The following is a 25,393-nucleotide window of genomic DNA, read 5'->3' on the forward strand; positions in this document are numbered from 1 at the left end:
GGGCCCTGGGCCAAAGGCAGGCGCCAAACCGCTGCACCACCCAGGGATCCCAAGTTACCTATTTTTATTGAAGTTGAGCTTCCTGTCTTGTGTCAAGGTAAGTGATGAGTATCCTATCACGACCTGCCATTTAACCTCAGGGTTTATATCTTCTAGATAAAAACATGTAGACAACACTCATGTGAACCAGGGAATCATCCCAAAGATACATTGCCCTCATAGTACCTCCGTTTTTTAGGAAATGGGATGGGAGACAAAGACTCGTTTCTGTGACAGAAAGTGCTCTTGCTAAAAAGAAAAGGAAAGATTGATGAGGTAACTGAGATCAATGCAATTTTATTTGTAAACCGTCTCAGTATTTATTTTTAACTTATTATTTATTTATTTGAGAGAGAGAGAAAGAGAGCGCACAGACGGAGGGAGGGGCAGAGGAGAGGGAGAAGCAGGCTCCTCGCTGAGCACAGCACACAGCCCAATGCAGAACTTGAACCCAGGACCCTGGGATCCTGACCTGAGCCGAAGGCAGACGCTTAACCAACTGAGCCACTCAAGCGCCCCTAAACTGACCCAGTTTAGTAGTTTGACAAGAAAGATGCTTGGTTCTGAGGCTTCGGCAAAATATAAGAACAACCTGTGGTTTTACCAGTCCCACCCCTTATTACCCCAGTAACTCAAACTAGTTTGCCCCAAAGCTACTGCCATCACCAGAGAACCTGGCAAATAGTCGTCGCTGCCATGTACCTCCTGTTCCATGTACCCTCTAGCACACATGCCTAATGTTGCCTGCCCACCCGACACCCTGGTCCTATCAGCCCTGTACATGCTCATTTTGCCTGGGATCCTCATGAACTCAACAGCTGGCTTGGACTCAACGTTACTGTGACTTGGCAACTTCCCATTAGTAGATCCAAACTCCCCGAATAGTCAAGGACATGGGTCTTCAGACTCAAAGGTTTTGGAGCTCCCAGAAGGAGCCTGAGAGCTGTGGCTCATATGCATTCAGTTCTCATTTTCCCTCTTCCTGGATCACAAAGACACCCCCCACCCCATCTCCCTTCCTCCTTTCCTCCTTTCCTTCTTTTCTTCCTAACTTCTTTCCTAACTCCTATTCCTTCCTCCCTGCCTTTCTTCTTTCCTATTTTCCTTCTCTCCTTTAGGTCTAACCTAAACCTTTCTTGATGTTATTTAGGTTCATAGGATTAACCCATGCTGCGAGTTTTGTGAGATCCTTACCCAGTCTATATACATCAGTCCCTCATCTCTATGCTCAGGATTTTCTCTTAATCATTCACTATTGATTGCTTTTGCAGACACGCTGTGCATGTTCTACTTTACACAATGTGAACTACAATGTAGATTTCTTCTTACTTTAGAAGACAAGTCACAACTTATCAGAGAGCTAACCGTTGGAATCGTTACTTGTGCCTAGTGACAGATGAGGGAAATATCCTATTTCATATCCATTGCATAGCAATAATTATATCTGCTTGAAAATACCTCAATTGACACCTGAGGAAAAAAGTTTAGCAGTGGAACCATACTCAACAGCTATGACAATTGTGTGCTAGATATATCTTAGCTCTATTTTTATTTCATCACTTGAAAGTATACAAATCAGAGATAACTTTTATGATTTTCTTCATTTTAAGATTTTATTTATTTATTTACTTACTTATTTAGAGGGCACACATGGGGATGCAGGGCAGAGGAAGACGGAGATAGAGAATCTCAAGCAGACTCTCTGCTGAGCGTGGAGCCAGACGCAGGGCTTGATCTTACAACCCTGAGATCATGACCTGAACTGAAATCAAGAGTCTGACCCTTACCTGACTGAACCATCCAGGCATCCCAGATTTTATAATATTCTAAAATCTATCAATGATAAGGTAAATTTCAGACTGTCTGTATTTTCTCTTTTTTTTAAAGTTTTTATTATAATCTAGTTAGTTAAAATAGAGTCTTATTAGCGTCAATAGAGTGATTCAACAATTGCATACATCACCTGGTGCTCATCACCTGGTGCACACATCACAACAAATGCCCTCCTCAATACCCATCAGTTATTTAATCCATCCTCCCCCACCACCCTCCCACCACCAGCCCTAATCTCATTGGGTTCCTTAGCTCACCAAAACTTTTTCTCATCAAAGCCAGAGGCTCAACTATGCTTGAACTGTACTTATATTTTAAATCCTAAGGCCAACTATTAATATAAACTTCTCATCATCCTTTTAATATGATGGGCTCTATCAATAGAGTCAGTTAAACAAAGAGCTGAAGAATCAATTAAATAGAGAAATGTTTAATTATGAATGATCAAGGCAATTGAGACCCCAGAAACCCTCTTTGCTTGAACTTGAAAAAGAGCCATTGCCTCCAGGAGAGCTCTGCTCTCCCCTGCTTACACCCAGGGCACAGGTTCTTTGGTGACTGCAGCACACTAGATGTCAGTGCCTACCTGCCCAGGTAACCTGCATGACCATGCCCTACACAATGATGTATAAAAATGAGCTTAACCTACAAAGCTATTGACCTGTAGTGTCCTCTAGCCAACTGATACATATTTCTACGCCCAAGCCCAGAAATGAGTATTCTGACCAGATGATAATCACAAGTATTCTCAAAATAAAAAGGGGGGTAGGAAATATGGTAGGATCATGAGTTAGCCAAATTCATAAGGATATCTGAAAGAGTAAAGCCAAAAATAAGCCACCTCTATGAAGATGATGAAGGTGAAATATAGGTATAGGTCTACTTTTAGGTACATTTGATTATGTCTTATGTTGGTTTCATGGGACCTCTGTTTTTGACTCTTTCTTTAAAAAATGTTCATGGAGCCATAAATTGATAAAGTCTTCTCACAATATGGTTTGGGAAGTCACTATCAGAAATCTTGAATGACGCCTGGGTGGCTCAGTGGTTGAGGGTCTGCCTTCGGCTCAGGGTGTGATCCCGGGGTCCTGGGATCAAGTCCAGCATCGGGCTCCCTGCATGGAGCCTACTTCTCCCTCTGCCTATGTCTCTGCCTCTCTCTCTCTCTCTCCCTCTGTGTCTTTCATGAATAAATAAAAATCTTAAAAAAGAAAAAAGAAAGAAATCTGAATGTGCAAATATTTGAGCCAGCAATTTCATTCTAGGAATGGATCCTGAAGAAATATACACACATACCCATGAAAACTATAGGACAGCAGCAATGTCTCCAATAGCAAAAAATTGAAACCATTTTACAGTTCTCATAAATAATGCAGAAAAAAATAAGTTCATAATATTTTATCTCTTTGGATTATATCTTTAAGGAAAATTGTAAATAGCAACATTATCAAGTTAAACAAGAATTTAAACATTTTATGGCTTGCATATGCATTGCAATTTTTTTTTTCCCAAGAATAGCTTAAAAAAAAAAAAAAAGAATAGTTCTAATGTTGTTGCTCCAAGAGGTGTTGTTGGTTTTACTCTATTCTCAGTAGCACTGGGTATTAATTTTTTTAAACTATTTTGGGAAAAGTAGAACAATATACTCCTGGAATGAATTATACATTTGAAAGTTTCTCTTTTATTAATTAATTATTAATTGCATTTGGTGAATTAACTGTTCAGGTCCTTTGTCCATTTATTTGTCTAACAATATTTTTTATTAGTAATAATAGTTGACTCCTACTGAGTGTCAAGAGGCACTGTTCTAAGTACTACACAGATATAATCACATTTTAACTTTACAAAACTCCATATTACTGGTGTCACCATTTTACAGATGAAGAAACTGAGCCCCAGATATGTGCACATCGTAAGAAGTCTAATTTCAGAGTTGAGGCTCTTGCTGTTATCATATTCTGTGGCTTCATATGAATGTGTCAAATAGTTAAGATATCATCTTTCATCTGTCATACTTGTTAAAAGTATTTTCTCAGTGTTATATTTTTTACATTCTTGCATTCTTATGTGCAGAACATATTAATGTCCTTATGAATTCAATTTACTTTTATCTCTGTAATTTCTTCTATCATTTCTAAGCTTATAAAGATATCCCTGCTCCAGAAATGTGAGAAATTTTCAAATTGATATTTCCTTTCAGTGTGTGTGTGCAAAATATATGAATATACATATGCATTTGTATTTGCGTATATAAATGTACATAAACATTAACAATATACAAATTCTTTAATCCACATAGACATTATCATGGCATACGATATGAGGCATTTGGGACCTTTTTTAATCCTGACACTGTGGCTGAGCAGAAAATCTCTCTGCCAGTGTCCAGATGAGATACTAAGCTACTAGGATTTTAATCTTCAACTTACCTTTGCTCCAATTGATATGATTAAGCCAAGATTATTTAACCCAAGCCCCAATGAGTCATTCCAAACCTTTGAATCATCCTGACAGACTTGACAAATCTTCTGCTGAATTACTGCCTTGGAGAATTCTTTGCATGACTAGTTGAACATTGAATGTCTGCAAGCCTTATGATTTATAGTCCTTCATCATCGAGGCACATGCCTGACCCAATGGTTACACCCACTGTATTTCCAAAGAGAAGAAATATCTTAGGCATTAAATTGGTAGGTCCCAGTTGGTTCTGAAGTATAGGTCAGTAGAGCAGTGCATATAGTATGCTCCCATTTAGGGGGTGATGGGAGTAGGAATATGTATCCTTCACATATAGAAAAAGATAGGTATACATTAAGATATGAATATGGGTGTAGACACATAGTATAGATACATAGAAGGCTACATAAGAACACTGGTCAGACCTGGGGGCTAGGAGTGATGAGGAGTGGAGGAGAGTTTTCACTACTTATTATCTTACTGTGACTTTTGAATTTTGTTTTGTGTGCCTGTATTATCTACTCACAATGAATTTTTATATTAAAAATAATTAAAAGTTGGGATGCCTGGGTGGCTCAGCGGTTGAGTGCCTGCCTTTGGCTTAGGGTGTGATCCTGGATTCCCAGGTTCGAGTCCCACATCGGGCTCCTTGCCTGGAGCCTGCCTCTCCTTCTGCCTGTGTGTCTCTCTCTCTGTCTCTCATGAATAAATAAATAAAATCTTTTAAAAAAAATAATTAAAAGTTAAGTTCAGGAATCTAAGTGGTGATTCAGTAACATTTTCGAGTCACCTTATGGAAATATAATGCAGGGTTGATAATAGAAGGGGTTACTAATTCCAAGGTGGTTTGGTAACAGTATGCATTATCCAAAATTTCAGGTTTTGCGATGTGCAGGCCACACTCCCTTTGCTCTCATCTGAATCCAGTACCCCACTTTGGTTACAGGGAACTACATTTCCCAGCGTCCCTCCAGTCTAAAAGTGGGAGCAGCTTCCTATTGTTCCTAATCTCTGGAATCCCTCTCCTTTCTAGCTTCCAAGTTTGCCTCCTCAGGTCTTCCATTTCCTAGGTAACCAATTCTTTGTATCAAATTTCCTCTGTTGGAAAAACCTGGAATGGCTCTGCTTTTCTGGTCAGACAGCCTGACTGATACACTTCACAGGCACACATTTTCTGTTTCTTGCTGGAAATATCCTTGCCCACGAATAAGAAAGACACCTCAGGGGCCTCTCATATATTATATGATCTTAGATTCAGATTGCAGAACTCCAAACACACTGAGCATTTGGTTATTTCTTTGCATATTACCCCTATATTCCATAACTACCATTCTGCATCATTGCCCAATGCTGTAAATGGTTTTTTAAAGGATACTATTTGGAGATACATACTTAGGAATAATTGCCTTTGCATTCTTCTCAGAGTCAGAACACTTAGGACATGAAAAGTGGAAACCTCTCTGGTGAGACTCTTCAGGACACTGGCCTGGGGCTGTATCAGGCAGTAGCTGAATTGTGAAAAAGTCAGATACACAGCTTCTCTCTGACAGAGATTTTAGGGGGGAAATGACTGTGTGGTGCTCAAATATGGACTTTCCATTTCTCGGCTTGCTTTGTTTCCAGCAATTCTACTCTTAGAAATCAAAATCTCATTTCATTTGTTCCTCAAGAAAGATAATTGTTCTTGACCAGACCAGTGGCCTTTATCTAAAGACCATGGGCCTATCTCTTGTCAACCGCAGGGTACTTGCTAAAATTTAACCTAAGCCTAACTGATACAGATCAATTATAGGTTTGTGAAGGTTTGCTAACACGTTTTAATTTGCTTAGGGTTTAATTCATCTAAAATAATTAGGTTTTCTCAATTCATAAGTTATCCAAATCATTTTCTGGCCTGGTGTGAGCATTATCATCCTTCATAATCACAGGCAGTGCCTGACTCAAGGCTTCTGACTTATGCATGACCCTTACATCACTGCTCTTCTGCACTTGGTGGGACCCCGCCCTTCCTCACCACCCCTGCACCTGTCACTTCTTTCCTCCATCTGCTACAGGTGAGAATGTACCTTCCTTCTTCCCTCACAATCCTCTTCCCTGAAGTTGACCCAATCCTTCTACCCCCTAACCACAGCAATATGAAGTTAACCTGAACCCCTGCACCCCAGCCCACTTCAGCTATAGAATCTGTCCCCATCCCCATCTCTCCACTTTTGGCCTTTGGGACAGACCCACCCAACCTTTCACTAACCCTGTTGATGTCCCACACATGGCCCCATCCTGCAACCCCAAAGGCCCTGCCCCTCCAATAACGTGCCCTTAGTCCTGACTCTGCACATGATCCCTGATGCAGGAACAAACAACCTCAACTATTAAACATCTCCTCCCCAGGCATTCACCTTGTGAGGGTCCCGGTATCTGTCCCTCTTGTCCTTTACCTGTTCCCCATTAATCTTCACCCTCTTTGTCAAATCTCCCATCTCTCAATTGTTACTCCTGACCTGACCCTGTCATCGATGTAGACACAGATTTACTAAAGTGTTAATGAAGCTTAAATTTCAGAGGTCCTTGCACAGGTCCCTTCCAAGGCCTCATGTCTTGTTTTGTATTCATAATGGTGTGTTCCTCCTAAAGAAGGCCCCACACGTGTTAAAACTTCAGGCCACAAAACCTGGGTCTGCTCCTACTTAGGTGATAATTTCCTTATTATCTTGGAATCAGGGGAATGTTCCCACTCCCATCACAACGCTGCTTCTAGGAAATATGTGCTTCTAGAACCACAAATTGAACTTTGAATGCCCTCAACCTTAGACACATTGTTAAACTTAGTGGTTAGTTTTAATTATAAGACTGGTGTTTTGTTTCAGCTCTTTTTTAGGTTAAATAGGTTTTTGCTGATTGGCTTTGGAAACCAACCACTGAACAAGTGACTTGTAAACAAACTTCTGGAATGTAAGCCATTTCTAAATTGTAGGCTTCAGGGACTTACCATTAACAAAAGCCTATAAACCACGACATACACACTGTATTTTATGTGTGGAAACCTATGTATAAATACTGACATTTTGTCATATGAAAAAAATTACCCGGTAAAGTCGATCAAAAAATGTGGGAAATTTGTAACATTCAACGAGTCATGATGTGTAATTACAACCAGTCATGTATATTTTCTGAGGCAGGTTCAATTTGAAATGTTTTGTTCTGTGATCACCCTGTATGACTCTCTAGTTCATCATTTTATAGCCAGAAACTGGTATAGTACCTAGCACACAGTAGGCACTCAAGCAATACTTGCAAATTGAATGATTGTATAATACTGTTTTGCAGACCATGTGCCCTACTTTTGGTTTTAAGATTATGGTCACTGACTATAATGAACATATACAAGCAATTTAACTTTTTTCTTTTTACTATTTTTAAATATACATTGGCAATTTTTAAATATACATTCTGTCAATTTATTGAATTTTCCAAATCTCACTTGCAAAATAAAAAGGCTCGGACCTCAATGAAAGATACAATATATACATTACTGTCTCTCCCATCAGTGAATCAATTCTTTACCAAATAATTACACAACATCTTCCAGAATATTGTGTTTATTTTCTTAGTAATGTGAAAGAATGCTTTTATATCAGTTTTGGCATGCAAATAGTTTTATTTTTAAGGAATCAGTATACTTGGAGTATCCTAACCTCCCACATAGTTCTTCTAAATTCTACAAATATGTTGCACACACTCCAATTTTTAGTCTAAGAACTCATTAACTTTCAGTGAGGCTATGGATCCCCTCCAGCAAGTAGATTAACAAGGTGAGTTTGATGAAGAAAAATTTTCATGTAAATTATCTCAATCCTTCAAAGAATCCAAAAGTATTAATTATAATTGAATAATGATCAGGAATGCCTTTTATTTTGGATTCCTGGACTGCACCATTGTTATAAATTGGTAGCAGCTTCTCCACTGCCTCTTTCCCCTTCCCCTTCTATCCCTTCACCCCACAAGAGAAGTTAATAGTCAACTGTTGGTATTGGGGGAACATGTTTGGGGGAAAAAAAACAGGAAGATTTTTTTAAAATTCTTAATTCTAGGAATATTTATAGCTTTGGAGCAAGTTTTGGTATTGCACTATTCATTTCTCCATCAGAATACCAGTCATTAGAATAAAGACAAGTTCTGATACCATTTGTCCTTTTTTCCTCACCCCACCTCTCACCCACCCAAAAACCCTCCAGAAGAAATATTTTTTCCTGTTCTCTTTTTGCCACAAGGATTTTTCATCCCAAATCATACAAGAGCACACCAAGAAATCTCTTGATCCTGAATTGCAACATACACATGTGTCCACTTCCCATCCTGATTTTTAAGATAATCCCTTCCACCTTTATTCCTCATCTTTGACCAACAAGTGAGAAATACAGCCAACTCCCTTTACCACACAAAGTATGACTCATGTCTTTCATGGCTGGGAATTTACCCAGAACAGACATAGAATGTGATAAATCTTATAGATTATTATTTTTATAAGTACATGAGTGGTCTCCACATAAGCTAGGGAAGTTGCTGGAAGTCTGGAGAAGTTTTCAGAATACCTGAAGGCCAGAGTCCACTTAGTAGTTCTTTGAAGAAGAAAATTCCAGACATTTCAAAAGAGCAGATCATTCAGACAACTGGCGTTCCATTTGCAAACCAGCTTCTATCCTCCCTACCCACCCCTTCCAGAACATCCCTGTCAGAGGGTCGTTAGAATGTTGTTTGAAATAGTGGTGGTTTTTCAAAAAATACCAGGTTCTCCCACTTCAAAGAACAGCCAGCAGAGAGTTATTGCTCCTTCCTGAGGCGTTCTCCTGGACAGAAGTCTACAAGGGCCTTCCCATATTTCCCTATTCTGCCCAGGCAGAGAGGGGAAGATTTTTTTCCTTCCTAGTTCTCTGAACGAGCCTGAAGAGAATTCTTCATGATGAGCACTTTAAAGCTAGATTTCAGAAGATCTACTTGTCTCTCTGATGAGCCAAGAAGAAAACTTGCCTACAAAGGAAATCCAAGAGCCTGAAGAGGAAGAGGAAGACATTGGCTATGACATTGCATTAGACCCCTGACTGGTCAATAACTTTACCAGGTGCTTAATTCCCCCCGAAGCAGTCATCAGACCCTTGGCAATGGGTGGTCACTACCTCATAAGCAAAGTGTTTTATTTTTAGCAATTGTCTCCAGTGGCTTGCTCACATTGCCCCTCAAAGAGATGAGATTCCAATGTCCTCATTGTAGTGGATATTTGTTCTCTTTCACCTCATACCCAGACTTTCCTGACTTGTCTGCCCAGAGGCAAGGCCAGTGGTGCTTTCATGGGACCAATCCTGTGGTGTGTTATTTTAAAGATTCTTGATCAGTTTTTGCTTTTCTATTAGGTTTCTAAAGTTTTCCATTGGTATTTTGATTGAAATAAGTTAGTCCTATAAACTATTGGGAAAATTTGTTAGCTTTAAAATTTTGTTTCCCGTCCAAAAACATGCATTTCCATTTATTAAAGTATTAAATTCCTGAATAAATTTTTCTAATTTTCTTCATGTAAGTTCTGTACAACTTTTTAATTGTAAATAGTTTTTTCATTGTATTTTTTCTAGTTGATTACTGTTCTTACAGAGGAGTTATTTTTAATTATATATTTGTGTAACTAACCACCTCATTGAATGTAGTTAATTTTCAGTAATTTCTCAGTTCTGTTACAATTTGTGGTTCAAGATTATACCAACTACGAATAATTTTTTAAAAAATCATGGTTTTAGAGGAGGCAAAGTGTGAATTCTGGGGGAAGTGGCAGCAGTGAATTTAGTGTTTAAGAAAACAGAGCACAGGTAATGAAATAGCTCATTTTCTCTTTCCCCCCAGGGGCCTATGGCAGCCTCTCCATGACCGTGGTGCCTAGGTACTGGAGGAAGGAGCAGTTCCATCTAGTTCCATGGAGATGGCCATGAAATGTTGCTCACTTATTTCTAACAACTTGGGGTCTTTAATTACCAGGCCATTCTCATAGAATAGAACTCAGCAAGAGGCTGGGAACCAGAGCTCTAAATGCTAAATTCTTTCTGCCTAAGGCTTGCTAGGGTACCTGATAAATTCTTGACCCCGTTCATAAACCTTGTTTTCAGCAAAGTCAAATGGAACAGCCTTAACACTATTGAATATTTGACTATATTAACTACCTTGCCTTTGAAAGCAACTCTCCACTTAGGGCAGGAGCCTCCATTCTGCAACCCAGGAGAGGCAACAACAGTCTCTATAACCCAAGTTAGGAAACCAAGAGGAAATGGTCAGTGGACTCAGAACACCCTCTTTCTCATTCTTTTTAGCCTTTCTTGAATAACTGAGCATGAGCTACACCTCTTCTCAGAAACTATTCTGAGATGCAGAAGGCCCATTCTTTCCCCTCCCCCAAAAGCTACATGATCTCCACACTATTTCCTGTAAGAACCACTCAGCTTGCTCTTAAGAGCAAGGTAGAGATAGTCAACATCATTACTCACCAGAGAAATGCAAATTAAAACCATGATGAGGTACTATTTCACACCCACTAGGATGGCTGTAATAGAAAAGGCAAATAATAACAAGTATTGGTGGAGATGTGGAGAAATTGAAATTCTCATGTATAGTGGTAGGAATTTAAAAGGGTGCAGTCGCTGTGGAAAACAGTCTGGTAGCTCCTCAGAAGATTAAACACACAGCTGCAAATGACCCAGCAGTTCTTTTCTTAGGTACCCAAGAGAAATATGCCACAAGAAAAGCTTGTACATGAATGTTCATAGCAAAGTTATTTCATAATAGCCAAAAGGTGGGAAAAGCCCAACTGTCCATCAACTGATGAATGGATGAGTAAAATGTATATAGATAGATAGATAGATAAAGATATAGATATAGATATAGATATATATGGATATATATATATATATCCACACAAGGGGAAATTATTCAATCATAAAAAAGGAATGAAGTACTGGTACATGTACAACACAGTTAAAACTTGAAAACATTAGCATATACTAAGTGGGAAAAAAGCCAACCACAAAAGACCATATAATGTGTAATCCCATTTATATGAGATGTCCAGAATAAGCAAGTCTATAGAAACAGAAAATAGATTAATGGTTATGAGGGGCTGAGGAGGAGGCGAATGACTGCTGACAGGTATAGGTTTTCCTTTTGTAGTGATGAAAATTTTCGGAATTAGATAGTAATGATTATGATTGCACAACTCTGTTAATATACTGAAAACTATTGAATTGTAACATTTTAATGTGTGGATTCGACAGTACAGAAATTGTAGCTCAATAAATCTATAAGAAAGAGAGAGAGAGAAGAACAAAAGAAAGAAAAAGGAAGGAAGGAAGAAAAAGAAAGAGGGAAGGAAGGAAAGAAAGAAGGAAGGAAGGGAGAAAAGAAGAAAGAAAGAATAACAAGAATAAAACAGAAAAACGCACTAATGCACCGACAGCCGCAAAGCACTAAGACTCACCACCCCCAATCTCCCCACCGACTCCCTCCCCATCCAAATAACAGAAAGAAAGAAATAAAAGAAAGAAAGAGAAGCACCAGCTCTTGATCCTCCAGGAAGGAAGCCGCCCTGGTTGGGTAAAGACTGAGTTAGGTGTAATCTCGCCCTCTCCATATCTCTTTCCCCAATAGGCCCCTCCCAGGGTTCCTCTTCCTCTTTCTACTTCATCAAATTTGCCCCCAGAAAATGAAGCCTTTACAGCCAGTCATGACCTCCACCCTCCTTATAATTCATGAGCTGACCTCAGCCACATCCACTTGGCACAGCCTCAACACAGCTGCTCAGCCTCCTTGCTAGGGAAGGTATCTACCTACCAGAGCCCTGCCTTGAGCCCTTTGCTTGCAAGATCCTGTCCAGATGCCTCTGTGCTGATGGTTTTGCTCCTGTACTAATCCATGGTTACACGGCCCCACCCCTCTGTGAGCATGCTGGGAGAAGCTAGCTGGCCTACGTGCACCCAACATCTCCAGCTGCGTCCTGCTCAGCCCAGGTAAATTCAGGGTGGCTCCTGCTTAAACTTCAAAAGAATTTCTCCTAAAAGCCAAGTGCTTGGTATACGTAATTCCACTTAATCTTCACAATAGCCCTCTAAAGAAATTATATTATCCCCATTTTTTTAAGAAGAAGAAACAGATTTAAAGCTTAACAGACTTAATCAAAGTCACATAGATTGGAGTCAAGATTCAAACACTGAACTGTCGAAGCCAGCACTCTTTCTGCTGCCCTGGATATGAGACAAATACAATATGCCAGGCAGTGTTCTAAACATATTAACAATATTATTTCATTGTCTCTCACAACCCCATGAGATAGGTACTAGCATCTCATATAATAGATGAGGTTCAGAGAGATTAACTCTTTTAGATAATATTTATCACTCACTGAGTGCTTGGGAGATTGGGAAGATTTTTGCTTTTTCATAAAGGTGAAAGATGCAAACAGTGCTGTCCTTTTTCTCCTTCTCTTGCCTTTAATTAACTATTTTGAGACTATAAAAAGAAAGGCAAAAAAAAAAAAATCACAAATATTTTCCCAAACATCATCAACCTACTAAGTAATAAACTACCTTTGGATCTTTTATTACATAAGAAAATTGAAATCCTACTTGTATAATCAATCCACTGTCACTAGATTTTCTGTTACTTGTACCTAAACATGTTCTTAACTCCTACAGGAAGGCCCTATTACTACCTTCTTACAGATAAAGGGGTACAGAAGGATGAAGTCTTTTTCCAAAGTCACATAAATAATAAATGACTGTGGCCAACTGATAATTGTCCCCCCTATTCCTCTTTTAAGAACTTAATTACCCAAGTTATAGCTGGGCACAAGGGTGCTCAGAAATGGTCACATTTCCCAGGCTTCCTTGTGGCTTTGTGGGCCAAATGACTTTATTTTGGTTAATGCAAAGTGAGTGGAAGGAAGGAATGTGATCAACTTCTTGGTCATGCCCTCCAGTTTCTCTTTCCTTCTTCCCACTGGTGGTAATGGTGAACCATCTTCAATTACATGGACCAGGGTAACACCTCAAGAGACAGCAGAGCAACAAGATAGAAGGAGCCTATGTTCTTGAATGACCTCATGGATTAAGATTGCTCTACATCCTGGGATCACCTACCAACTTGGGCTTTTAAATGAGAGAGAAATAAACTATCTCAGTTAAGTCATTATTATAAACAATATTGTGGCCAACCAATTTGCAAACATAGGTCTCATTCCAAATTGGGGTGATTTCCACTACAATTCAAGTATCAAATTCAGAGATTGTGAACTCAAATGCCTTTAGATGCTAGGTGGATGACAAATTAGTGATGAAGACTGGGCTGCAGAGCATATATGCGGTTACCAAGTCCTAGATCCCTTTTCTCCTGCTAGACTTCTTTCCTGGCTTTCTTATAATTATCTGGGACCATGTGACTGAGGTCTGGCCAGCATAATGTGAATAGCAGGAATGAATGCTGCATCCAGTCCTGGCCCCCAAAAAAGTTTCTCACTCAATAATATACTCTTTCTTTTCCCTCAACTGAAGTAGAAAAGATGCCCCAGGAAGTCTTAGGAGCCAAGCAATGCATATGGCAGAGCCACAGGATAGAAAAATCCCTGGGTAACCACTTAGAGAAGAGCTGCATAAATTACATTGACATGTAAATTTTGACACGAGTAAGAAACAAAGTTTTCCCAAGTAGATTCATTACATGCTCAGGTCTCAGGTCTATTGTTACCACAGCATAAGGCAGTTTATCCTCACTAATTCCCCTGTAGGAATGCAGGCCCAGTATTGCCAGATCTTTTGTTTTTGTTTGTTTGTTTGTTTGTTTGTTTGTTTGTTTGTTTTAAAGAAGACAGAATTGCTGAATGTTATGAAAAAAACATCTCATTTTCAGTGTTAGCCAATACTGTGAAGGTCAGACATGACCAAGATCCAGATCTATCCCAAGGACTACCAGTTTACCACCTCTGCCCCAGTGTTATAGTGTACCCTGATCCTGGACTTTAGCCAGCTTCTTCTACTGGTTCCCGGCTTCAGTGGCCCCTTAAAATCCAGTTAAGGTTCTAAGACTTTCCCCAATTTGTTATGCAGGCTTATTAAACTTGAAGCCAATGGTTTTTGGTGTATAATTGTGAAAGGCAGGAAATGACCTATTACCTAAAGCTGTTCTCTCATTTGATACAAGTAATCTTGACAAGCATTTGTCTGGAGCTCCAGTGTTTCTCTCTCATTCACATGTTCTTAAAGTTAAGACCTAATAATGCCTACATGTCCAACTACATTCTTCAAAATTAAACTATTTATAAACTTTTCTCTACTTAGCCACCTGCCCAAATTCTTTCCAACTCAAGGCTTATCTCAAAGATTATCTCCTCTATGGGGTCTTTTCCTTCCAACCAAAGGAGCATGGTTCCTTCCTAAATTGTGAACTCCTGAAGAGACCAGATCATTTTCCTTTTCACAGTATCAGTTTCTGGAATGACACTTAGCTCATAATAAGTGCTCAATACAAGAACTCAATATATGTGTTAGTGTTTTGTGACTATTGTTATATATTTTATAATTGTTTTGTTTTACTTCACGTGCACCTAAATCAATGGGTTCCTCATAATTGTGCTTTGCATCCTGTGGCAAGATGCTGTCAGGAAGTATTGAAACTAAGAACATTGCAATAATTGAATTCAAAAACGTCAAATATCTTAGCTATTTATAAGGGTAGACTCTGGAGCCAGACTGCCTGGGCTCCTATACCACACTTACTAGCCATAACTAGCCATACAACTTTGGGCAAATTAACTTGTCTGCTTCTTGGTTTCCTCAACTGTAAAATGGGAGTAATAATAATATTACTATTGTATTGGTTTGCTAGGGTTGCTATTACAAAATGCCACAAACTGGGTTTCTTAAACAATGGAAATTTATCATCTGACAGTTCTAGAGGCTAAAATCTAAAATCAAGGTGTCCGCAGCATTTGTTTTTCCTGAAGGATATGAAGAAGAGATCTGTTCTAAGCATCTCTCCTTGGCTTGTAGATGACTGTCTTTTCCCTGTGTCTCTTCACATGGTCTTCTCTCAATGCGTGTCTGTCTTTGTGTCCAAATCTCCCCTTTTTATAAGCTCATCAGTCATTTGGGATTAGGACTCACCCTAATGACTTCGGTTTAACTTGATTACATTTATAAAGACTCTATCTCCAAATAAGGTCACCTTCAAGATATTGGGAGTTAGGACTCCAGCATACCTTTTTTGGGAAGAGAACACAATTCAACCCATAACTATATTGCCTACTCAGATTTTTATGAGGATAAAATGAATTAGTACATGTAAAACATTTAAGAACAGTGCCTGTTATACTGCAAGTTTTTAAAAACACTAGATGATATTGTTATACTTCTTAAAGTCTTATACCAAGGTGACCCTTAAAAATAAGTCACAGGAAATTACACTGTTCAGTATCGTTGTTTTGGGGCAGTGGTTGAAGAGAAGTGGTGATGGTTTCAGTCCTTGTTCTCAGGATATAGCAAAATGAAGCAAGTGTGAGTTTCTGACATTAATAATACAATAGAAGGTATGGCAAAAAAAATAGCAAGTTATTGCACTCACCATAAGCTTGAAAATGACTCAGTTTGAGGGGTATGCCATACATTGAGAGGTGCGCCACCATTAGAATTTATCCTGCAATTTATTATTAGGTATTGTTAATACATTTTTAGCAACAACCACCAAATTAAAAGTACCATAAAAGATTATAGCTTGACTTCTGCAATTCTGGAATTTGACTTCTTTTAAACAAGGGATTGGTTTCAAAGTCTTCTTAGATATCCTAGAGTTAGGATTTTTAACTCAGTCTAGAGGCAAGTTGATGGTTGTGTGACTCAACCACTGAAATATAGTCCAATAAACCATTCAAGTCACAAAATTTATAAACATAAGTATTTCCTAATAATGCCCAGGGATGCAAATCCCTGATTTATAAGGATCCCTACAACAACAAAAAAAGTCTCTCTGGTGAGATAATATTTACCATTCTTTTTAACAAAAGGGGAAAGAAAAAGCCAGTTCTCAATGTTTTGTTCTCATTCTTTTGAGAATCTATCAACATTTTATTTTTAGTTTGTCTCCTAAATCATTCATGAGTGCAGTTCTGTGGTGATACGGTTTATACATTCCTTTCAGTCCTGACGGCATTTTAAATTCTGGCCTCTGAGTAAAAATTTCAGCGCAGGTCCCGTTGCATTTGTTGATTTTACAAATGAATAGATCTTCAGTAGGGAGATGTCGGTGTCCTGTCAAAAGCCCTCTTCAAAGCAGAGGCTGCTTGGGTGGTATGGGTGATCTGAATATCGCCTGTTTAAATGGGCGGTCAGTGATGCGCATACCATCCAACCACATGTGTGGCTTATTTCTGAATTATTATACCAGGTCAGGAAACCTACCTCATAAGTATGTACCACCGTAACCCTCGAAGTTCAGATATACTATTTCAATTATATTCAATCTGCAAATCCAGACTTTTCTCCAAAGCCATGCTTCCATCATTTGTGAGCTTTGAGAAGGGCAAGAGGGTATAGCTGAGGCCTCTTTTCTCTGCTCCCATCTGCTTCCCTACATCCTCCCAACATTCTCTTCCCTTCTCCCTGCCCCTCTCTTCTTCATCACCTGTTTGGTTCAGGTATGTTGAGCCTGAAGATTGCAGGATTTCATCTTTCTGTTTTAGGTATAGCCATCAGCCTTGTGGTTAAAATTGGTTTTTTATATTATTTTGTTTTGTTTGGGTTTTTTTCCTGCTAATTTTCATAGGGTAAATGAAGATTCAGAAGAAAGCTTTATATATACTTTAAAAATAAATTATTTTCTTACTATGAAAGTAATCATGGTCATTGTAAAAAAATTTAGAAATACAGATGTATTTTTAAATTTTTAAAATTTTTGTGTGTATACATATTTAGTTTTAACAAAACCACTTGTAAACTTTTTTTTTTTAAGATTTCATTTAGTTATTCATGAGAGACACAGAGAGAGGCAGAGACATAGGCAGAGGGAGAAGCAGGCTCCCTACGGGGAACCCAATGTGGGAATCGATTCCAGGAACCCAGAATCACAACCTTAGCCAAAGGCAGACTCTCAACCACTGAGCCACCCAGGTGCCCCAACCTGTACACTTTCAATGTTTAAACCTGAGCATCAAGGACGCCTGGGTGGCTCAGCAGTTGAGCACCTGCCTTTTGCCCAGAGTGTGATCCTGGGGTCCTGTGATCGAGTCCTACATTGGGCTCCCTGCATGGAGCCTGCTTCTCTCTCTGCCTGTCTCTCTGCCTCTCTCGCTTTCTCTCTGTCTCTCATAATACATAAAATCTTAAAAAAAGAAGAAAAAAAATAAAACTGAGCATATTTCTTTTCCAGTGAAATAAAAAAGAAAATTTAAAAATAAACAGAACAAAATTACAGTAGAGAATGTCAATTTCAAATAAATTTCTATAGGTTTTCCTGATTCTTCCAGCCCTTGTCAGGACTAAAGTCATCATTAGGAGAGAATTTTATTTTAAAAGTGTCATCTTAAATTGCAAGGATCTCCACTAAACATCACAATTAAATGTGCCAAAGGAGAAACCGTGTTGTCAAAATGCCCGGTTAACCCACACAAACATCTCAAACCTAACTTCTGAACTTTGCTGAACTTCTGTAACTCCATTTCTTTAGGTTTTTTTTTTTTTTTTAACAAGAGAAAGTAGCCAGATACATATTGGTCAATGGTAAATGCTAACCATCCATATTCACATAGAGACACAGCGTAATCTCTGAGCCCAATATACAGAGAGAGGAGGGAAAAGGCTACAAGTCTGTGCACTACTACACAGGGGCCTAGCACCCTCCAGCTTCCAGCAGAGCTAAGGGAGCAGATTTTTTTTTTTTCTCACAGAACACAGTGGTGTTGATCCCATAAAATTTTTGTTGACACAGGAAGGGATAAAGATGAATTTGGAACAGAAATGGAGCTTTGCACAGTGGCAGTATCATAGCCAAGGAGGTTTATCCGAGGCGTGATTATTGCTAATTGGAACAGAAATGGGCAGAAATTCTTTTCCACTTTATTTTGCTCAGGGTAATTCCTCCTCCCCAAATATGTTGAGAACCATAGTATAAAGGAAAAGAAAAGAACCTTCAAAAAAATGGCAAATGAACACAAGGGGGAATAAAAGACTGCAACTTGCTCCCAGAGAAAATTAAAAAAAGAAAGGTCAGAACCCATCAGTGTTCCATTAGTCAGCTTCTCTTTCATCCTCTCCTTCCTCCCTCTCCTCATCATCTTCATCTCCTTAATCAATATCTTCCAATCCTTCTTCATCATCATCATCTTCTTCTTCATCATCATCTTCTTCTTCTCCTTCCCCTTCATCATCCATATTGGGACCTAAGTAGTATTATAATGGACTTGGCCAAATATCATCTTTGATGACCTCTCCTAACTCACCTGCACCTGCATCAGAGTGGTCAGTAAACCAGGGGAAGAAGCTCTTTGGTTCCTCAAGCTGTATCTTCCTGCTGGCTTTATCCTGTGTTTGATTTGAACATTTCATCAAGTCTTTTTCAGAATTCCATTAGATTTCAGTGGACTTTGGAGATGGATCACCACTCTCAATGAGAGGAAATTCTTTGGACAGATCTTTATTTTAAAGTAAAGATTTTCATCAAAATAAAAACCTGGTCTGTAACCTGATTCAATATCTTCAAATTCTATCACTGCAACTCTTGTCAAATAATGCAGCATGTCTTCATCCTCCACCCCAAGCAGCAGACACTTGTGGATAGTTGACAAATGCTCTTACCCCAAATTTGGGATTTTGGCAATCAATTCTGACGTCTTCTGAAAAAATGGTTGGTGGCATGTATTATATTTCTGTTCTACGTTCAAAATCTCTTCACTGGCTTGTTAAGCCGATCTATTTCATTTTGTACTTTATCTTTATATTTGATTGCTTAATTGCTTCTTGCTTTCTTCCTTTGGAAAGTGCTGAGAGGTCATTGCCTCCAGCTTGGGGTCAGGAGGCAGTCTCAGTTTCTTCTTTTGAGCAGGAGAAAAGAGTGGCATTTGGGGGCCATGCTGTGAGGGAAGTCAATGAAACAAGGGCAGACACATGTCTGGAAGAGGCTTTGATTATTACAGACATGTATTTTTTATTTTTTTTTAAGTTTTATTTATTTAAGTGAATACCATGGGGCTTGAATTCATGACCCTGAGATCAAGAGTTGCATGCTATTCTGACTGAGCCAAAAAGGCACCCCAGATATATTCTTTTTAACAAGGAAAGATCATACCCCAGAAGCTGAAACCCAGAATTAAGCATGGCTAACATTTTGATGCATAGTTTGTCAACTTACATATGTTTTTTAAATCTCTGAATTACCATGTAGTCAGATCACCCAACTATTCTATCTAAAAGAAAGGCAGATGCTGAGAGGTCCAACTACCAGGTTAATGACCTCCTCCATTACCCTTCATGTCCAGGAACACTCTAAGGGACCATATCAATCAGTTTCCAAACTCTTGCAAGAGTTTCTTTCCTGGTTGCTAAGTCTCCCCATTTGTCTCCAGTCAAACATTATTCCAGTATTGACCACTTGGCCTCAGATTATCAACTGACAGGCCAAATATAAATATACAGTAAAAAGGAAAGGACCTCCCAAATTTTTGAAAGGAGAAAAGAAACTTTTACTATGGCTAACTCAGTGCAGCAGCTGGTCTAGTACAGTGAGAAAGTACATACACTGAACATGTGGACTCCATATTTTGAAAACTCAGCTCATGCTGAAGAAATTTACATCTACCAGGAGAAAAAATAACATCTTTTGGTAGATTTTACAAATGACATTTTCAAGTAAAACTGTAAGTCCATGGACATGTCCAGACTCAATGACCATGTAAAATATACACAAACTTGCACATTTTAAGAACATTTACTAGAAAATTATATCTTAACTATAAGTAGTATCCTCAGAGAGAATTTTAAAAATAATTAAGGTTATAATTTAAGAGCTAAATATGATTTATAAAAAGGCATGGTTCAAAAATTTAAAAAGTTCTTAGAACTTAAAAATATGATAATTTAAGCAGAAATTTGATAAACAGATGGAAGGATAAAGTCAAAGAATTTGCTAAGAAAAAAAATTCAGGTAGATTGAAAATATAAAAGAAAGGCTGAATTGTAAGCTGTAAATCCAAGAGGCTAATGTTCAATGACTAGAATCTCCAGAGGGAACAGACAAAATGATAGGAAAATAAAAACAAAAAATAAAGAGAATTTTTTGGCTGAAAGACATGAGTCTCTAGACTGAAGAGAGAGAGAGAGAAGAAACAAATGCTGTAATGCCGGACACAATGAATTAAAAATGAACCACAGTCACAGAATGGTGAAATTTCAGAATGTCAAATATTTTTTAAGACTTTTATTTAAATTCCAGTTAGTTAACATATAATGTAATATTAGCTTCAGATGTAAAATCTAGTGACTCAACACTTCTATACAACGCCTAGTGCTCATCACAAGTGCACTCTAATCCTCATCACCTATTTCACCCATCCCCTCATCCAACTCCCCTCTAGTAACCATCAATTTGTTCTGTATAGTTAAGAGTCTATTTCTTGGTTTGCCCCTCTCTCACCCCCTCTTTTTTCCTCCTCTACCCATTGGTTTTATTTCTTAAATTCCACATGAGTGAAATTATATAGTATTTGTCTTTCTCTGACTTATTTTGCTTAGCATAATATGGTCTAGCTTTACCCACATTGTTGCAAATGGCAAGATTTCATTCTTTTTATGGCTGAGTAATATTTCAGTGTGTGTGTGTGTGTGTGTGTGTGTGTGTGTGTGTGTGTATACCACCTCTTCATTATCCATCAATAGATGGACACTTGGGCTGTTTCCATATTTTAGCTATTGTAGATAATGCTGCCATAATATACACTGAGGTTCATGTATCCCTTTGAATTAGTATTTTTGTATCTTTTGGGTGATATTTAGTAGTGCAATTGCTGGATTGTAGGGTAGCTCTATTTTTAACTTTTTGAGGAACCTCCATGCTGCTTTCTAGAGTGACTGCACCAGTTTGCATCCCCACCAAGAAATTCCATGCTCAAGAATTGGAAGAACAAGTATTGTTAAAATGTCTATACTAACCAAAGCTATCTACACATTTAGTGAAATCCTTAAAAGAATAACAAAGATTTTTTAAAATCCAAAAATTTTCAGAGGAAAAAAACCAAATTGTCTTCTTTTTAAAAAAATCAAATTGGCATCAAACTTCTCTTTAGCAACACCAAATGCTATAATACAGTGGAGATGTGCCTTCAAAGTTCTGAGAGAAAATGATTTTAAGTGAAAAATTCAATATTAAATCAAATTATTAATTAAATTTGAGAGTAGAATAAAGACATTCTAAGTCATGGGAGGACTCAGTAAGTTTACCTACCATATCCCCTTTCTATAGAAATGATTCGAGAATGTATTCAAGCAGGGATGCCTGGGTGGCTCAGGGTGTGGTCCTGAAGTTCCCGGATCGAGTCCCACATCTGGTTCCCCGTGAAGAGATTGTTTCTCCCTCTGTCTCTGCCTCTCTCTGTGTCTCTCATGAGTGATTAAATAAAATCTTTAAAAAAGAGAGAGAGAGAGAGAGAAAGAGAGAGAGAGGGAGAATGTATTCAAGCAAAATAAGAGAAAAAAATACTTTAAAAAAATGGAATTCAAGAAACAAGCCAATCAGGAGAAAATGGAAGTAAGACCTAGGGTAGCAACTTTTCACCAAATGTAGAGCACAGAGGTCCAGTTTGGAGCTGGTGGAGCAAGAGCTCCAGAAAGTAGGTGTCTAGAAAGGAAATGTATATGACCAGAAAGAATTCCGAGATTTGATACTATCTTGAAGAAGTTGGAAAATGAAGTTGTAAAAAAATGCAGCAATGCAGGAAATGAGTGAGGAAAAAGAGACAAATAGAAATTCCAAGAAACACACAAGACGATGTATAAAAGATGTGTAATTGTAGTGTACTATGCGGCTGACCTGTGAACAATCTTTACGTAGAAAAAATGTTGTAAATGCTGTTGACCAATTTGCAGCTTTTGGAATCAACCCACAGGCCAGACAAAAGGAAGACTCAGGTCTGGTGGCAAAACAAGATTCATGTTTTCTTTCTTGACACCATAAATTGAAAGGAAGCATTCGATTGTGCTTAGAAGGAAATGAGATGAAAGAAAAGATAAGGGCATTCATGGGTTCACCTCACAAGGTGAAGAGTCAAGGGGTACTGTCAATGGTTGCGGGAATTATAAAGATATATTTACACATATAATATACCTAACACATAACAGGTATGTGAAATATATAACAAACAATACATAACAAAATATATAAATAGTAAACAATATGTCACAAATATATTCTCCTAGAGATATGGTAACTGCTAAAAGGGAATAGACAGGGAGTGATCCGGCCTGCTGCCTGTGAAGGGAGAGGGGGAAGGAAACCTTGGGTAGGAAGGGCCCCAGAACCCCACCCAGTTCTGAGAAAGCAAAGCCGGGCTGGTGGGGAGGGTGTGCGCAGAGGTTGTCCCAGAGGGGGATCCTTCATTAGGCAGGGTGGGCCAGCGTGGGTACCCTGGCACCTCAGCGGTGTCCGGTCAATGGCTGGCAGCAGCCTAGAAGGGTGGGCTCAGGTGAGTGCCATAGGCTCCAAAGATGTGGCAGCTGGGCTTGCCATTCCTCAGGCACCCGCAGCAGCTTCTCTTAAAGGCACATCTGTATGCATCTCCATGGCTGCCATGGTAGGCATTGATTTGATGTTTACATTGTTCAAAAGTTTATTAAAGGACAAATAATCTTATAATCAGCAGGTAACATGAATAAACATTCAGGGTGACCCAGTCTCTTTTTTTTTCTTTTACTTTTTCAACAATTCTCTACATTACTCAGTGCATATCATGGTAAGTGCTCTCTGACTTCCCTTCACCTATTCCCCTCACATCCCCCATCCCCTGCCCTCTGACAACCACCAGTTTGTTCTCTGTATTTAAGAGTCTGGTTTTTTGGTTTGTCACTTTTTTTCTCTGTTGGGTTTTTCTTTGCACAGTCTTTTATAAAGTCCATCAGCCACCTGGTTGGTACTATTCATTTTGCATTCCTTTTTTTTTGTTCAAAGGTATTGCATGGAGTCGGATAAATTTGTTTTTCTTTTTTTAAGATTTTATTTATTTATTTATTTATTTATTTATTTATTTATTTATTTATGAGAGAGAGCATGAGCAGGGAAGAGGGCAGAGGGAGAGGGAGAAGCAGGCTCCCTGCTTAGCAGGGAGCCCAATTTGGAGCTGGATCCCAGGACCTTGGGATCATGACCTGAGCTGAAGTTAGACGCTTAACTGCCTGAGCTACCTAGGCACTCTTTTTTTTTTTTTTTTCTTAATTGAAAAGGGTCACAGTGAAAAACTGATGAGGCAGCCATTGTTTCCAAAAAATATCCATTTGGTCAAGGAATCAGAGTCAACGAAGAAATAGAATAGAAGAATGGAGTCAGCAAAGAGGAGCATCTCTTGAGGATCTATGGATTCTGATGAAACAGTCTCAGGAATTACATACAACCACGTAGAATAGATTGAGCCTTCTAACTCTGTGACTCCCACAGCTCCAAAATTCCCAATGACTTCACACTTAAGATTAACAAATAATAAAAAAATTCTGTTTACAGTACAAAGCAATTGAAAAAGTTTACATGTACATTTTTTGCAGTTCAGAGGCCAAGACATATATCCAACATCTTAGGTCCTGAATCATACAATTTTGGGGTCCTGGCCAAAAAAATAAAGATACAAAATTTATAAGAATAAAATGGTCATGACCATGTGATGCCAACCTGCATAAAGGAAGGTATGAGCATGTTGCAGGGCAGGAGCAGAGTGGGAAGAGATGGCAATCTTAAGCAATTGTAATTAAAGTTGCTTACTTTTGCAAATTTTGTATAAATACATGACCATATGAACACATTGCTAGCACCCCTCCCAGGGTCTTGGAAAGGGCCCTGCTGTTTATGCTTCATCAGCATCTTAGTAAATTCACATCTCTACACAGCCCTATTTGAAGAGGAACAGAGAATAAAGGAGTGTAGATTTTCTTAAGAAGTTTGTGGATATAAATATGAGTTGTTGGGCAGGGAGGGGCCCTTCACACACATGTTAGTACTGAAAATAAAAAGAATGTGTGCAGAGATGACTGGTCGTTGGTATAAATCATCTTCCATGTGTCTGGCACCCCCAGGCACTGATCACTCCCTGCCAGGCTCTGGCTCCAAACCCATGACACTCTCACGGGTCTTCTGCACACTCAGGGAACGGTCGCATCTGATTTCCCTGGGAACCTGTCACTCGGAGCAGGGAGCTGAATGACAAGAATGAGCAAGGCACATTATTGGGTTTTGTTATTAAAGAAAATGAATTTGGCTTGTTGAAAGCATGGCATATAGTGTATGGCCACAACTTCTTTTTAAAGAAAACAAAACAAAAAAATCGAGAGAAGAACATGCAAATCTTAACAATAGTTCTCTTTGGGTGTTAAAACCGTGGGTAATTTATTTTAACTTACCCACTACATTTTCTTTAACAAGCATGTATTGTCTTTAAAATGAAAAATAAACTTTAAAAAGCATTCAGAAGGGGTGCCTGGGTGGCTCAGTTGGTTAAGCATCCGACTCTTGATTTCAGCTCTGGTCATGATCTCGGGGTGTGGGATAGAGCCCCCCATCCAGCTCCACACTGGGCATGGATGGAGCCTGTTTAAGATTCTCTTTCTCCTTGTCCTTCTACCCTTCCTCCCACGCCTCCCCGCACTCCCACTGCTCACAGGTGCATGCTCTCCCTTCCTCTCTCTAAAAATAGATAAATAGGGGCGCCTGGGTGGCTCAGCGGTTTGGTGCCTGCCTTTGGCCCAGAGCATGATCCTGGAGTCCCAGGATGGAGTCCCACATCGGGCTCCCTGCATGGAGCCTG

General features: G+C 38.9%; 2 pseudogenes; one reads left to right on the forward strand and one right to left on the reverse strand.

The window, feature by feature from the left end:
- Nucleotides 1-18,360: 18,360 nt before the first annotated feature.
- On the forward strand, nt 18,361-18,529 carry LOC119865474 (annotated as a pseudogene).
- Nucleotides 18,530-18,626: 97 nt separating this feature from the next.
- Nucleotides 18,627-21,152, reverse strand: LOC100683577 (annotated as a pseudogene).
- Nucleotides 21,153-25,393: the final 4,241 nt, after the last annotated feature.

This window comes from Canis lupus, chromosome 23 (assembly GCF_011100685.1).
Source record: "Canis lupus familiaris isolate Mischka breed German Shepherd chromosome 23, alternate assembly UU_Cfam_GSD_1.0, whole genome shotgun sequence".
Taxonomy (NCBI): Eukaryota; Metazoa; Chordata; class Mammalia; order Carnivora; family Canidae; genus Canis; species Canis lupus.